The sequence below is a fragment of the Megachile rotundata genome, chromosome 13, assembly GCF_050947335.1.
Source record: "Megachile rotundata isolate GNS110a chromosome 13, iyMegRotu1, whole genome shotgun sequence".
Taxonomy (NCBI): domain Eukaryota; kingdom Metazoa; phylum Arthropoda; class Insecta; order Hymenoptera; family Megachilidae; genus Megachile; species Megachile rotundata.
In genome coordinates this window covers 7,103,621-7,119,140 of record NC_134995.1, presented here as the reverse complement: position 1 = coordinate 7,119,140, position 15,520 = coordinate 7,103,621, and positions in this window count along the sequence as shown.

Sequence of the window (15,520 nt, the reverse complement as noted above, 5' to 3'; positions counted from 1 at the left end):
TGAAGAGGGGATAAATAAAAAAAAGGAGGAACAGGAAGAAGAAGAGAAGGAACATAATGGTCCATTCTTCGGGCAAGCGGCGTTAGAACGAAGGGAAACATCGTGACGAGGCCGGTGAACGTCTTGAAAGTCCCGTGGCGGAGATCCTTTTAGGGAATTACGAAGTTATCGGTAAAGTTCCCGAAAGGGGGACACGCCTCCCGGCATTACATTTAATAACGTCCAATAAATGTTCCTTCGCTGTTCCTTTTTTTCTTTCCACCCACCTTAAACGACCCACGGTTTTGTGATTCGAGAATCGCGAGCTCTTACCCGTGTCACGTTAAGGCGATCGATTAGGCTAGCTACGATATCATTTGCCCCGACAAATCCTCTGTCACGGAACGGGAATTAATATCTACTACCACTCGATCGTTTAAATGAAACATGCACCTGGAATTGGAGGTTCAAGACTTAAGGTGTTTTGCGATGACGAGGCGTGGTCACAAAAAGTTTGATGCTTTTTGTTGAAAATATCAATTTTCCTCGGTATTGATTAACTTTGAGAATAGAAACATTTTCGAAGTAGTTTTATAAGTCATATTGTATTTTACCCCTTCCTCCTTAATTTTTTTACCTAACAATACTTTAATTTATTAAATAGATCAAGAGAGGGGTTTGTAGTAAAATATATTTTGACAGTGCGGAGTATGTGACAAATACATTGTTAATTTATTATAAGTCATAAGTGAACGAAAATTTACATATTCAATCAATCTATTTGTCTAAATTATTTATAAGACCCAAGAGAAATATAATATTAAGCCACTTTCGACATAGGAGTGCTAAGGACTGTTTATATTTTTCATATATTTTTAAATTCGTCTGAGACTTCTGCATTCTTCACATTCTTTTACTATCTGCAGTCTTAGGTAGTTTAACTTACAGTCAGTGTTCCTTTAGTATATGTTATTTCATTTATTGTTCCTTTACTATATTTTATTTCATTTATTGTGTCTATATTTGTCATTTAATTCATTGTTTCAGTCTTAGCAATTTGAATTTACCGCGCCTTCAGCGCTCTTGAGGACGCGGAGGACGGCGGCCATTTTCTTTTCTATAGAAGTTCTAACGCTCCTTAATAAAACATACCAGTACTATAACAAAAATTAATAATATATTACAACAAATATATCATAAGTATTACTCGAAATCATTTAATAAAAGTCAACCATTTATTTATTATTAACAAATGTTATTATTTATTCATTTCAACCAAGCATTTATAAAAAGACGTCCTGCTCGTACTAACAGACTCTCTATCTGCTATTTTATCTAAAGTCTGTTATACAATCTAAGTTCATACTATTTCATTTATTTGAAACATTATTAAAATTATTCTTATTATTAATTATTCTAAATATTTTGATTACCATTCTTATTACTAATTATTACAAATATTTGTATAACCAATTATAAATCCAAACGTATCACAAATATGACATTACGAGATCCATAAATCGGTCCAATAATATCGCCCATATCCGAAGAGTATCGTTAACGAATCACGCAATCTTTTAATTGCTTCGTAGAAAGTTATCGTTTCATAACATCGAACTCTTAACGGTGGAAATAAATAACAAGAACTATCACGATGTTTCGTGTATCTGTATCGATGTTCAGAGGAGAACTCGCAACATTCTCTGAAGAAATATTGTTCGTATATATGTGCTGACGGGGACATAGTTTAAGGGAGTTATCGAACCTTCGTTGAGTCTCTGGAAAGTAATATCTCGACCATGCATCATCTCTTAAATCCGGTTTCACCGGAAACCAGCGACGAATTCTGAAAGATACTATCTCCCTGGCGTGGATTTCATGGATTTTCAATCCATCTTTGGTACAAAGTGTATCAGAGTTATGGACGGGACTTATAAATTATTAAATTGAAATACTGTGCCTGTCGTTTAATATGATTGGTACACTTTTTAATATACTAAACATTATGGTTAAGTATTATATACATTTCTACATATATTTATATTTATTATATTTATTATATATTTCTTGTATACTGTGAGGTTATGTTATCAAAGATTTACAAATTTGCATTTTGATCATTTAAAAATTTTCAAGCTTCAGAACTTTGGGAAATTTTGAAAAGTTAGGAAGTTTGTAAGATTTGAAGAATTTAGAAAATTTTTTAAATAAAATTTCATAACTTGAAAATACATAAATGTTGAAGTTAAAAAATTTATGTAATATGAAAATTTGAAATGTAAAAAATTTGAAGTGTAGCGAAGTTGAAATGTAACAAATGTGACCTGTGTCAAAATTGAAATGTAGAAAATTTGAAACGTAGCAAATTTGAAATGCAGAAAATGTAAAATGTAAAAAATTTGAAATGTAGAAAATGTACAATGTAAAAAATTTAAACTAAACAAATTTGAAATTAAAAAAATTTGAAACTCAAAACTTCAAATGTAGAAAATTTGCAATGTCAAAAATATGAAATATAAGAAAAGTAAAATATAAATTGCTCAAATATCTGAAACGTAAAATTTTTTAAAATTGAAAAACCGAAAATTTACCAATCTGCCAATATTTCAATTTAACAACCCATAACTATAAATTCCTTCTATGACTATAAAGTCTTCCATAAAAGATATCCAAATTAAAGAAAATCCAAAAATTTACCAATTCAATCTCTCAATTCAACATAGAATCCTAGAACTAGTAATAAAAAGTTGCGAAAAAACTTAAAAAGTATTGATAGTTGTAACGTTTGCTACTTGAGAGGAGGTTTCCCATAAGATAGCAGAGAGATGTTAGACCGTGATGGCCAGTTGCCAAGCAGACACAATCCATACTATAAATACTAGCAAACACCAATGGTGTCCCACCCTGGCCTATTCGTTCCATTCCGTTCCGAGCGACTACCCCCGTCCTCCAACTTTTTCGTCCAGGGTGCATTCCGTGCTTCGTTTACACGGCCAAAACGTACGAATCTCTTTAGTGCTGCGAACTTTTGCTTTACTACCGCTCTCCTAGTCAAAGAGCTTAGAACACTGCTTTTCAAAAGAATGTGGCGGCTATTAACTCTGCATGCTGCTCTTAAGTTAAGCTACGGAGAAGATGTGGGAGGAATAACCTCCTACTTGCGTTGGAATTTTCAAGACTGCATTTGCGAATTTATATTACTTTAATATATGTATTTATTTATTTAATATTTGTTTATTTGTACTTCAATATTTGCATATTTATAATTTCGATACTTTTTTGGATATTTATCGTTTTTGGTACTTTTTATAAGATTGAAGTAATATGAATTTGCAGATGTTTATGCTTGTGAATTTTTAAAGTTTGAAAAGTTTTTAATATGTGACATTTTAAGCATTGTTTATTTTTATATTTTTGTGTTTTTATATTGTAAAGGTTTAAAAAATTGTAGATTTAAGATGATAGATTCTCAAGTTCCGAAAGTTTCGAATTTTTATACTTTCAAATTTCCAAATGACTAAGTCTTACTTTTCCCAATTTCTAAATCTTTTACAATCATATTTCCTTTCTCAGTTCTAGAATTTCTACACCTCTTAAATTTCCATATTTCCAAACTTCCAAATCCTCACATTCGTAAACTGTTAAAATTCTACATTTTCAAACTTACAAATATCCTAATTTTGCTAAATTTCTAAATCCCCTAATCTTAGAAACCTTGAATTTCCAAATCCCCAAGTCTCAAAAATCTAAAACTTCTAAATCCCCAAATCTCAGAAACCTCGAATTACCAAATCCCTAAATTTCAGAAACCTTAAATTTCTAAATTCCCAAATTTTAAAAACCTTGAATTTCACAAACCCCAAATTTCCAAATCCCGAAAACTCAGAAACCTTGAATTTCCAAATCCCAAATTTCCAAATCCCCCGATTACCAAAATTGAAAATCTCCATATTTTCCAGCAACCTCCACCAAGAACTAAAAATTTTCCCCAAATAAAAACCATAAAATCTTGTCAACCCCAAATCATAAAATTTTACCAGCCCCAAGCCATAAACTCGTACAACCCCAAACCATAAAATCTTGCCAAGCCCCATCTCCAAATTCTCAAAAATGAACCTAAATACCAAACCTAAAAATAACCTTGATAGTCTCCCTAATAATAATTAACCTAATTCCACATTTGTCCTCAAAACGACCTTCGTTTCGAACTTACACCGACTATTACAAATGACATTCCATTATTCGTCGGATTCTCAAAACTTTCAGCGCAACCCACGCACGAGCTCCACCGAATATTACCAACGTTCGAAATCGCAGCTGCTAGATCAATTAATCACGCTGGCAAGGAACGTGGAGCGAATTCGAGATAAACGACAGACAGTTGGAAGTTCATGGGGATACGAGACGATCAAGAGATTCGTCAAATACGAGAATGATTCTCATACATGTATTCTTTACGATTGTGTAAAACTATTCGACAAGACATGGACGTCAAAGACAACAGACTACATTTTTTATTGCTGTGTTATCTTGTGAAATACGTAATTTTGTTTGTTTCGACTTCTTAAAATATTTTACTGAATTTATTGGTTGCTTTTATTTTGTTGTTAAAATTTGATTTTATTGTAATTATTTTTCAAAATTATTGTAATTATTGTAATATATTTTTAGTTGTTTCAACGTCTCCAAATATTTTATTGATTTTCATTTTATTCGATGCTTTTATTTTGTTGTTAAAATTTTATTTGTAACTATTTTTCAATGTATTTGTTTCAACATCTCCAAATATTTTACTGATTTTCATTTTATTCGATGCTTTTATTTTGTTGTTAAAATTTTATTTTATTGTAATTATTTTTCAATCTCATTCAGCTGACAATAATCTTTATAATTTAGAGTTAATTTAAGAGCACTTTATTGTTGACATTAAAATTGATATTAAAGTTCTTATAAATTGTGTAATGGATTCCATGGTGTAATAATGGCCGCCATTGTTTTTAATGTTTCTAAGCAAGTGGAATAAATATGAGGTATATATTTAATTCTGTAAGATTTATATTTTGCAATTTACCTTTCTATTATGGTCATCACAAAACTAGTTTAGTGCAGCCACATTGACTCACGAATAAAACATCAGACACTCTACAATGCAATACAGTACTGATAAATAATAAATGTGGCACTTATAGGACCCTATTATAGCTGACTATGATTCTATAGATTATCTAGTATTTGGTATATTTCGGTTAAGTTAGGTTTCGGTATACAGTGCGCTACAACTACTTCATGTACATTTTGTCGACTGTATAAAAACAGCACAATTAGAAATAGAAAAAGAATTTCTCATAAAAATGGAAGAATTTCTAGGCTGAATAAATTGATTTAGATACGAGAACGTCAATAATAGTAAGATCGTCAGTGATATGTTAAGGTTACTCTTGTTTAGCCGCCATCTTGTCAATTCCCAAAAGAGCAAAGTATCTCAGCAATAAACGGAAACATAAGTGAAATATAACTGAAATAAGCAAGCTGAAAGTGAGAACCCATGTTTGTAGAACATCTTGAGACATCATGTAGAGTTCCCCGTTACAAAGATACAGAAAATTCAAATTTTATACAAATTTTAGGCAAATAAAGATAGAAGAAGACTTTCTCATAAAAGTAAAGCTTGTAGGTTAAACGATAAACTGATTTAGACATAAAAAGCGTTAGTGTATTGAGAACATCAGTGATATGTGAGGGTTACTCTTGTTTCACCGCCATTTTGTCAATTCATAAGAGAACAATCAAAGCTTTCTGACAAAATACAATAAAACATATGTGAAATATAACTGAAATAAATAAACTAAAAAGTGAAAATCCATATTTGAATCACATTCTGTGCCATCGTAACAAATTCCATAATACAAAAATATAGAAAATTATAGAAATTTTTCACAAATAAAGATAGAAGACTGTTTTCTGATAAAAGTGGAAGAATTTCTAGGTTAGACGATAAACTGAATTAGATATTAAAAACGTCAATAATAGTCAGGATATCAATGATGTGTAAGATTACTATTGTCCAGCCGCCATTTTGTCAACTCCGAAGAGACGAACCAAAGCTTCCTGACAAAATACAATGAAACATAAATGAAATATAACTAAAATAAATCAACTGAAAGTGAAAACTCACATTTGAATCATAACCTCTACCATCATAAAAAGTCTCGAATACAAAACTACATAAAATTATACAAAATTCTGCAGAAATAAAGACAGAAGATTTTCTCACAAAAGTAAAAGAATTTATAAATTAAACAATAAATTAATATAAACGTAAAACGTGTCAAAAATAGTTAGAACATCAGTGATGTAAAAGGTTACTGTTATCCAGCCGCCATTTTGTCAACTCCGAAGAGAACAACCAAAGCAGGTCGTTTATCCAGGCCGGATGTGTGGATGAATCAGTTTAAAAGTTCGATCGGCAGTCGTTCGAAAGCTCGACCTGGCTTTTATTAGATCGACCTGACACCGAGGATCATTGCCAAACTAGGACCGCGCGAACAATGACTTCTACCTATCGTGTCGACTGCTCGAAAATAGCCCGACGTTTCCTGTCGCACTCTTTCGCGGGCAACTTGATCGACCCAAAAGGAAACGAACGCGAAGACGAGTGAAAATTAACAGCAGGATGAGCGACGGACATCTTCGTCGAGTCAATGCACTTGGTTACGTCAGAGTTTCTCAATGGTGGTAGAATAGCTCAATACATGGAGATAATATACTAGTATATTATGTATGTGTTGCATTCTATTTTGGGATTTGATGGTTTGGGGATTGGGGAATTTGAAAATTCTGTTTGGGGTTGCAGGTTTGCGGATTTGAGGATTTGGAGGTTTGGGAATTTTGAGAATTTTTTAGAATTTCGGGAATTTGGGGAATTGGAGGATTTGGGAATTGGGGGATTTGGGAATTGGGGGATTTGGAAATTGGGGGATTTGGGAATTGGGGGATTTGGGAATTGGGAAATTTGAGAATTGGGGGATTTGGGAATTGGGAAATTTGAAAATTGGGGGATTTGGGAATTGGGGGACTTGGGAATTGGGGGATTTGGGAATTGGGGGATTTGGGAATTGAGGGATTTGGGAATTGGGGGACTTGGGAATTGGGGGATTTGGGGATTGGGGGATTTGGGAATTGGGAAATTTGAGAATTGGGGGATTTGGGAATTGGCAATTTTGAGAATTGGGGGATTTGGGAATTGGGGGATTTGGAAATTGGGGGATTTGGGAATTGGGGGATTTGGGAATTGGGAAATTTGGGAATTGGGAAATTTGAGAATTGGGGGATTTGGGAATTGGGGGACTTGGGAATTGGGGGATTTGGGAATTGGGGGATTTGGGAATAGAGGGATTTGGGAATTGGGGGACTTGGGAATTGGGGGATTTGGGAATTGGGGGATTTGGGAATTGGGAAATTTGAGAATTGGGGGATTTGGGAATTGGGAAATTTGAGAATTGGGGGATTTGGGAATTGGGGGACTTGGGAATTGGGGGATTTGGGAATTGGGGGATTTGGGAATTGAGGGATTTGGGAATTGGGGGACTTGGGAATTGGGGGATTTGGGAATTGGGGGATTTGGAAACTGGGAGATTTGGGGATTTGGGAATTTGGTGAGTTGGGAATTTGGGGATTTGGAAACTGGGAGATTTGGGAATTGGGGGATTTGGGAATTTGGGAATTTGGGGACTTGGGGATTTGGAAATTTGGGAATTTGAGGACTTGGGAATTTGGGAATTTGGGAATTTGGGAATTTGGGAATTTGGGAATTTGGGAATTTGGGAATTTGGGAATTTGGGAATTTGGGAATTTGGGGATTTGAGGATTTTGGGATATGGAAATTTGGGGATTTTGGAGTTTTGAAATTTTGAAATTTGAGAATTTGGGAATTTAGGAATTTGGAAATCTGAGAATTTGGGATTTGGAAATTTTAAAATTTGGAAAATATGTTAGGACGTTAGAAAATTTGGGGATTTGAAAATTTGGAAATTTGGAAATCTGAAAATATGAACATTGGGAAATTTGGAAATTTAAAAATCTGAAAATTTGAAAATTCAAAAATATGAAAATCTGAAACTCTAACACTGAAAATCTGAATATCCAAAAATCTAAAAATTTGCAAATTTGACCATTTCAAAATCTAATATCTCAAAGCTTTGAACATACAATAATCACCAAATTTGAAAATTAAATCTTTGCAAATTCAAAAAAGAACGATAGAAAATAATCAGCGTTCCAAGTCTCGGAATCAGCGAACTTGCAAGAGAGATTGAAAAATGCCATCGAAGAAGACGAGTTCTTTTTTCTGAAAATATTTGACCAACGAATCCCAGAAGCAGTCCGTGTGCTGCGATCTTGAGAGCCCATCCTACGGGATTCCCAGACGGTTCCTGAACGCGATGGATCGATGTCAGAGTCTCCGAGAGACGCTTGGAATTTCGTGGACGGCGCTCTCGGCATTGAAACCGCTCCTCGATTTTCGATGTGAAACAGTGGTGAAAACGAGATAGTTGATACAGAGAATTTCAGCACTGACAACTGTTCTATGTAAGGAAACCCTTGTTGCTCTAATTCCAGACAAATAAACTATAAGAAACATGGACGCAAGATTTTTAATATTAAACCTCCGTTACATTGCTTTATGCATTTTGTAAACAAACTTCTTGATTTGCGAATATTTATTAAACATAGGCTCCTGGAACTCGATCTGCATTTTTTCATTTGTCTGTACTATTTGTTACTCTATTTGTACCACTCTATTGTCTGTACCACTACATTTTGCGTCCTTTGATTTGAAATTTTGAGGGTAGACTAGACACCCTAAATGTACTGTATAGATTTTGCCGGCGATTATGAATCTGTCAGCATCGTCAGCATCAAATCTAAAAAACCGTGTTTCGCAATTTTCGATAATTTTTCACACATGGAATCAACTAGAAACACGTTTGCTCTGTAACTCATCATGGTACTTGGTCGTGATTGATACGAGTCGTAAAATCAACAATAATCGTGTTTGGTATCATTTGGGTAGTATCAGACACGTTTAATCATTTGAACTTAAAAATCTCTACATCTTATTCTTATTCTACCTATATGTTTATGAGTCATATGATTATGATTCAAAATTTTAAATGCACACTCAAATTCATGTGAGACACTTGGTTTGTAGACTCATTAGTATAAAAGTAAGCTTGTAGACCCACTCTAGTGATTAATTTTGATAAGCTCATACGAAAAAAAATGAAGTGTGCATCGATCAGGTGAAAATCACGGCAGCTCCGAAAGCGTAGAACTTGGTATCAAGGCGTTAAGGGAAGGTCAATTGAGTGTTCGATGAAATTGAAGGTATTGTAACCGACGGAAGTACGTGACCTACGACAATGTTCCAGAGAGAAGCGAGAAATCCATCGAAAGAGTAGGAAATGAGGCGGAAGGTAAGTGGATGGAACCTTTGAGAATGCCAGGTGACTCGGTAAATGACCACTTTTCACGGGCCAACTACGGAAATTGCCAATTGATATGTACATAACCGAATGTAGCAATAAGCTGGTTGCCGCGATCAATGCGAAATATTCATTGGGGAAATATTTTCGTACGTGGTATACGGGAATCGAATCGGTTCTTAACACTCGACCACGTTCTATGAAAACGATTTGTGCGTGATTGAAAATATTATTGTGATCGAGGAAGAAACGTTCGCGATTCGATTCTTGAAATGGGAGGTAGTGGCAATTGTGACCTAGAATCACGGAATACGTGCGGAGCTGATTTTGGGAACGTTGAGGGTGAAGAAAATTTTTGGTAATAAAATTTCGGGTGATGTGTAAGGGGTAGCTTGAAGAGACGTTGATGTAGATATGAATATGTTATTGGTCTACTAGAGCACGATTTGGGGATTTGGGGATTTAGGAATTTGGAAATTTGGGAATTTCAAAGTTTAGGAATTTGGGAATTTGGGAATTTCAAAGTTTAGGAATTTGGGAATTTGGGAATTTCAAAGTTTAGGAATTTGGGAATTTGGGAATTTCTAAATTTAGGAATTTGGGAATTTGGGAATTTGGAAATTTGGGAATTTGAAAATTTGGGATTCTAGTATATTATGATTTGATTATTTCACTGTTTCGTGATTTTGAGGGTTGGATATTTTACGGTTTCACTATTCCACTATTCCACTATTCCACTATTCCAAGATGCCATTACTCCATTATTTGGCTATTCCACTATTCTACGAATGCACTATTCTACTATTCTACTATTCCACTATTTCACTATTTCGCTATTTCACTATTTCACTATTTCACTATTTCACTTTTCCACTATTCCACTATTCTACTACTGCACTATTCCACTATTCCACTACTCTGCCGTTGCACTATTCCAGTATTGCATTATTCCACTATTCCACTATTCCACTATTCCACCATTCCACTATATAACTATTCCACTGTACGACTATACTTCTACACTACTACACTACTATTTCACTATACTACTGTCCTACCACACCACTATTCCAGTATACTACTATACTACTACACTACTACATTACTATTCCACTATATTACTACACTACTATTCGAGTATACTACCATACTACTACACTACTATTCCACTGTACTTTTATACCACTATTCTACCATTCTACCATTATACAATTCTACTAATTTGTTACTCCATTACTCCACTATTTTACTATTGCACCATATAATTAATTCACTATTTCGCTTCTTTGGTGTTTCACTATCTATCTGTTTTACTCATCTAATGAATTACTATTCTACTACACTATTATACTGCTATACCATCGTATTATAATATTGTACTTCACACTATTATATTATGCTACCATAGAATTATACTACTATACTACCATACTGTTGCAGGTGCTACTAACTATACTAACTGCTCTTCTACTATAATACTGTAGTACTATACTAGTGTATTACTATACTATCATGATAAGCAATATAACTACCCTACTATATGTACTGTTGCATTGCTTCTACTATGTCGTTATACCACTTATCTGTTTATACTACACTGTTTCACTATAATGCTCTAGTGCCTGCTCATTATACTACTATTTCACTATTCTCCCATTCCATGTTTTCATTAGAACTACAATTCTCCTATTCTCCAATCGTTTGTTAAATAGACGGTTCTTTGATGATATTCAAAGATGGATTCCAAATTTCACCTTGAACATCAAACTAAAACAATTATAAATAAACAATGAATAAATAATAAATAAAAAATTCTCTAATAAATTCTATAAATGAAACAGTAATAAACACATAGTTATTAACAATTATGACCAGTAATGTACATAAAATTTTCAAGTAAAATTAATTCGTCCGTAAAAGGGTAATTTTAGCTCATAACGAGAACAGTGTAACTAGCATTGTTTCGCAGGGAACAAAAGGAAAACTTACGATTTATCGACTAACCGAGCGACGTTCATTTAAATGCGACACAGAAACGAAGCAACATTATTTACGAAAGATATAATGCCACATTCCAACACGTTTTTCGCTTTGTTCACACTGGACACGAGGCGTTCGAGCGAAGGCAACGTTACCGTTTTAGCCGCTCTTTTTCTATCGATTATCGTTACCCCATAGAGAATCCCGCGGAGCTTAGCACCGAGAGGGATGCTACGAACCGAGAGCATCCGCTTGTACCCGCGTGTCCCTAGGATTACTTCCGGCTTTAATGTCCAACGACAAGGGATTTCAAAGGTAATTGAATCGGGACACTGATTCGCCACACCTTTACATACGGACTTTCACCCGAAGACGTTACTTAACACCTTGCACTACCATTTGTTTGCTGGCTCGTACGTAACGAACTGTTTACCGCTGTTGTGTTAACTAAAGACAAAGTCACTAGTAGTGATTTATTCTAGTAAGCAGAAAATCATGATTGCGATAGTAACTTAATTTCCTTCACGAGTCGGAGGGTGTTTAGATATTTACAAATTGAAGAGTTTGGCAAATTAGCAAATTAGAGATTTGAAAATTTGGGAATTTGAAAATGTAATTAGGAAACTGGGAATTTAGAAATTTAGGGATTTGACAATTTGGGAAATTTGGAATTTTGGAATTTCAGAATTTGGAAATTTCAGAAATTTTGGGAAATTTTGGGAATTTGGGTATTTTAGGAATTTCGGGCATTTTGCGAATTTCAGGAATTTTGGAATTTTGGGAATTTTGGGAATTTTGAGAGTTTTGGGTGATTTTAGGAATATTGGGAATTTTGGAATTCTGGAATTTGGGAATTTGGGAATTTGGGAATTTGGGAATTTAGGAATTTTGGAATATGGGAATTTGGAAAATTTGGAATTAGGGAATTTGAGAATTTGGGAATTTGGGAATTTGGGAATTTGGGAATTTGGGAATTTGGGAATTTGGGAATTTAGAAATTTAGAAATTTAAAAATTTGGAAATTTAGAAATTTGGAAAATTAGAAATTTGAAAATTCAAAAAATTAGTAAATTAAGAATTTGGAAGATTAAAAATTTGGTAAATTAGGAATTTGGAAATTCAGAAATTTGGTAAATTAGGAATATGAAAATTTAGAAATTTGATACGTTAGAAACTTGCTAAATTAGAAATATAGGACTTTAGGAATACAGGAAATTACGTATACGGGACATTAAGTATACGAAACATTAGCAATACGGGAAATTAAGAGTACGGGAAATGAAGAGTACGGGAAATTAAGAATACGGAAATTTAGGCACACGCGAAATTAAGATTACGAGAATTTTAGAATTAGAAAATTTAAAAGCTTGCATATTTTTGAATGCAAGAATTTAAATATTGTAGAACTTACAGCGAATTTGAGCTTCTTAACAATGTTCTCAATTAAAATTAAGAAATCCAAAATCCGCTATTTTGACGATCCTCCATTTTGTCCATAAACCCAGTAGTACCCCTTGCACTTTGACAAGTCTCACTCCTATCGTACTCTCAACTCAAATGTGACCTTGCTCAAATTTTTAGTACTCTCCATCTTGAAATTTAGGCTCAACTATAACTTGTATAGTCAAGTATCGCTGGATATAAAATACTCTAAGAAATGAAGAAGAATCCGCAGAAGTAGATGAAGAAGACATCGAACTACAAATACTTTAACTAACGCATCAGACAAATAAATTATACGACGCAAGGTTAAGTTCATTCCGAAATAAGACGATCCGCAAAAGCAGATGAAGACATCGAACTCGATCGAAATGGCGACGAATTCAAGCGGGTTTAATGCCTGAACGAGTAACATACGTTATCCGGTTAATTCTTTTTGGCTGGCTCGGCGAACAGAACCGGAAGCGATGCCTCTTTTCGTGTCAGATGGCCCGTGTTCGTTGGCCAGGTCGATTCGGCGAAGCATCGTCGTTTTGATCCGCCATGTGGAAAGATTCGATCGCTATGAAACGAGCACCGTTAGCTACGCGAACCGAGCCTCTAATCGGATGGCTGAAGACTGCCTCCTTTCTCTGTGACAACACGAAAGGTAACCGCTTGTAAACATAATGAACGACATTTTGCTGCCGAAAGCCTCCGAACCACCCCTCTTTTCCTTCACCCGTTGGAAAACAAAGTGGCCAGCAAATGAACCGTCCCGTGTTGGCGAACCCTTGCCGCCGCGATTAGTGATGGGCTGGTAATTACTTCGAACAAATTGGCGCTCGTAAGTTCTCGCGAGTTTTAGACGGTTTCAGAATCTTTGGAAGGTGAGTCACCGTTCGGTTTAATACAATACATAAGTATTTTTTAACTGAATTTGTAGGGTAGAATGTGTAAACATAGCGAAGGACATAATAATAAAACAATAATAGAAGAGTGATAGCTTCAAAAATTTGATCAAATTGTTCAAGTAGAAAGTTTAAGAGTTACTCTTTACTAGCAGCAAAAATACTTATGAGTGCAAAGGGTTGAAATCAAGCAACTGTCGAATTCTGTTGCGAATATTTATTTATTACAAATTTTAATGTAAAAAATTGGGAAGTTAGAAAAGTCTAAGGTCTGGAAGTTCAAGGTTATACATACAGTATAGCAAGTATGTATAACCTTGTTATACAGTAGGAGAGTAATAGAACGGGAGAAAGTAAAATGACAGTCGTTTGAACAAATAGTTATCATTTTAATTTTTTTTGTATTAAACCCATTACTACCACTCGTGTATTAAACCCGTCACTACTACTCATGTATTAAACCCATCACTACCACTCATGTATAAAACCCATCACTACTACTTATGTATAAAATCTATCACTACTACTCATGTATTAAACCCATCACTACCTATATACATACAAGCCAAACCTTGCTAGATACGACTTTTTGTCAGAGAACCAAACTTTCTCAAAATGGGTCAAAACCCCTAGAAAAATTGTCAAAAGTGCCGGAAGGTGGCTAATGGAAAATCTATAGCGTGTACACATGTGAATATGAAAACGTGTAAAACAAGGTTTAATAAATATTATAATTTCTGCAACAACAAAATTATAATATTAATACAAAATTTGTACAATTGCTTTTATGAAATTTTAAAGTTAAAATTGCATTTTGAGTTAATATTACTTTTACGTTTCGTTTCACATCCCTAAATCGCAGCACACGTTTGCTAAAAAAATCCAACGTTATAAAATTATTCCAAAGAAAACAATGTTTCAATAAATATTATTTTAACGTTAACAAACAGACGAGAACAGTACAGAGCAATTTCTCTGAAATTATTCATTGTAAATTTGATTTTGATCTGAGCTTTTTATCTGTTTATACATGTTCATTCGATCGGCTATTTAACTGTCACAACGAAGCTTGCGTGTATTTTGATTGATTTCGATTAAATACTTCAGAACGAAGCGATAATAGGTGCACGGATGAAACTCGACAGGCGGAATTTTATTAATTAATTTCATGGCGTCATAGCGCGTAATGAAGCATTACACGCTTGCGGGGCTTCGTTACGCGTAATTCTGAATATTGTTCACATTTGAACGGGTAATCGATAATATTGCTTCTCTGGTACTAGGGTTTTTAATGTGGTTTCGTAATCTTAATATATTTTGATAATCTTGTTTAATGATCTTAATACATTTTGTTAATCTAGTTTCATAATTTTAATATTTTTTGTTAATCTAGTTTAATAAATTTAATATATTTTGTTAATCTAGTTTAATAATCTTAATAGATTTTGTTAATCTAATTTCATAATCTTAACATATTTTGTTAATATAGTTTCATAATCTTAATATATTTTGTTAATCTAGTTTCATAGTCTTGTCACATTTTCATAGCCGTAATATAATTTGTTAATCTTCTTTAATAATTTTACTATATTTTGTTAATCTAGGATGACTAGTAAAACTTCCTTTTAAAATTTGTATTAAATTTGTGAATAATTTTTGTGAAAATTATTGTAGAAATAATTGTGAATAATTATTTAATAAATTATTCCAACATTGAGAGATTATTAATAATTATTCGACAAATAA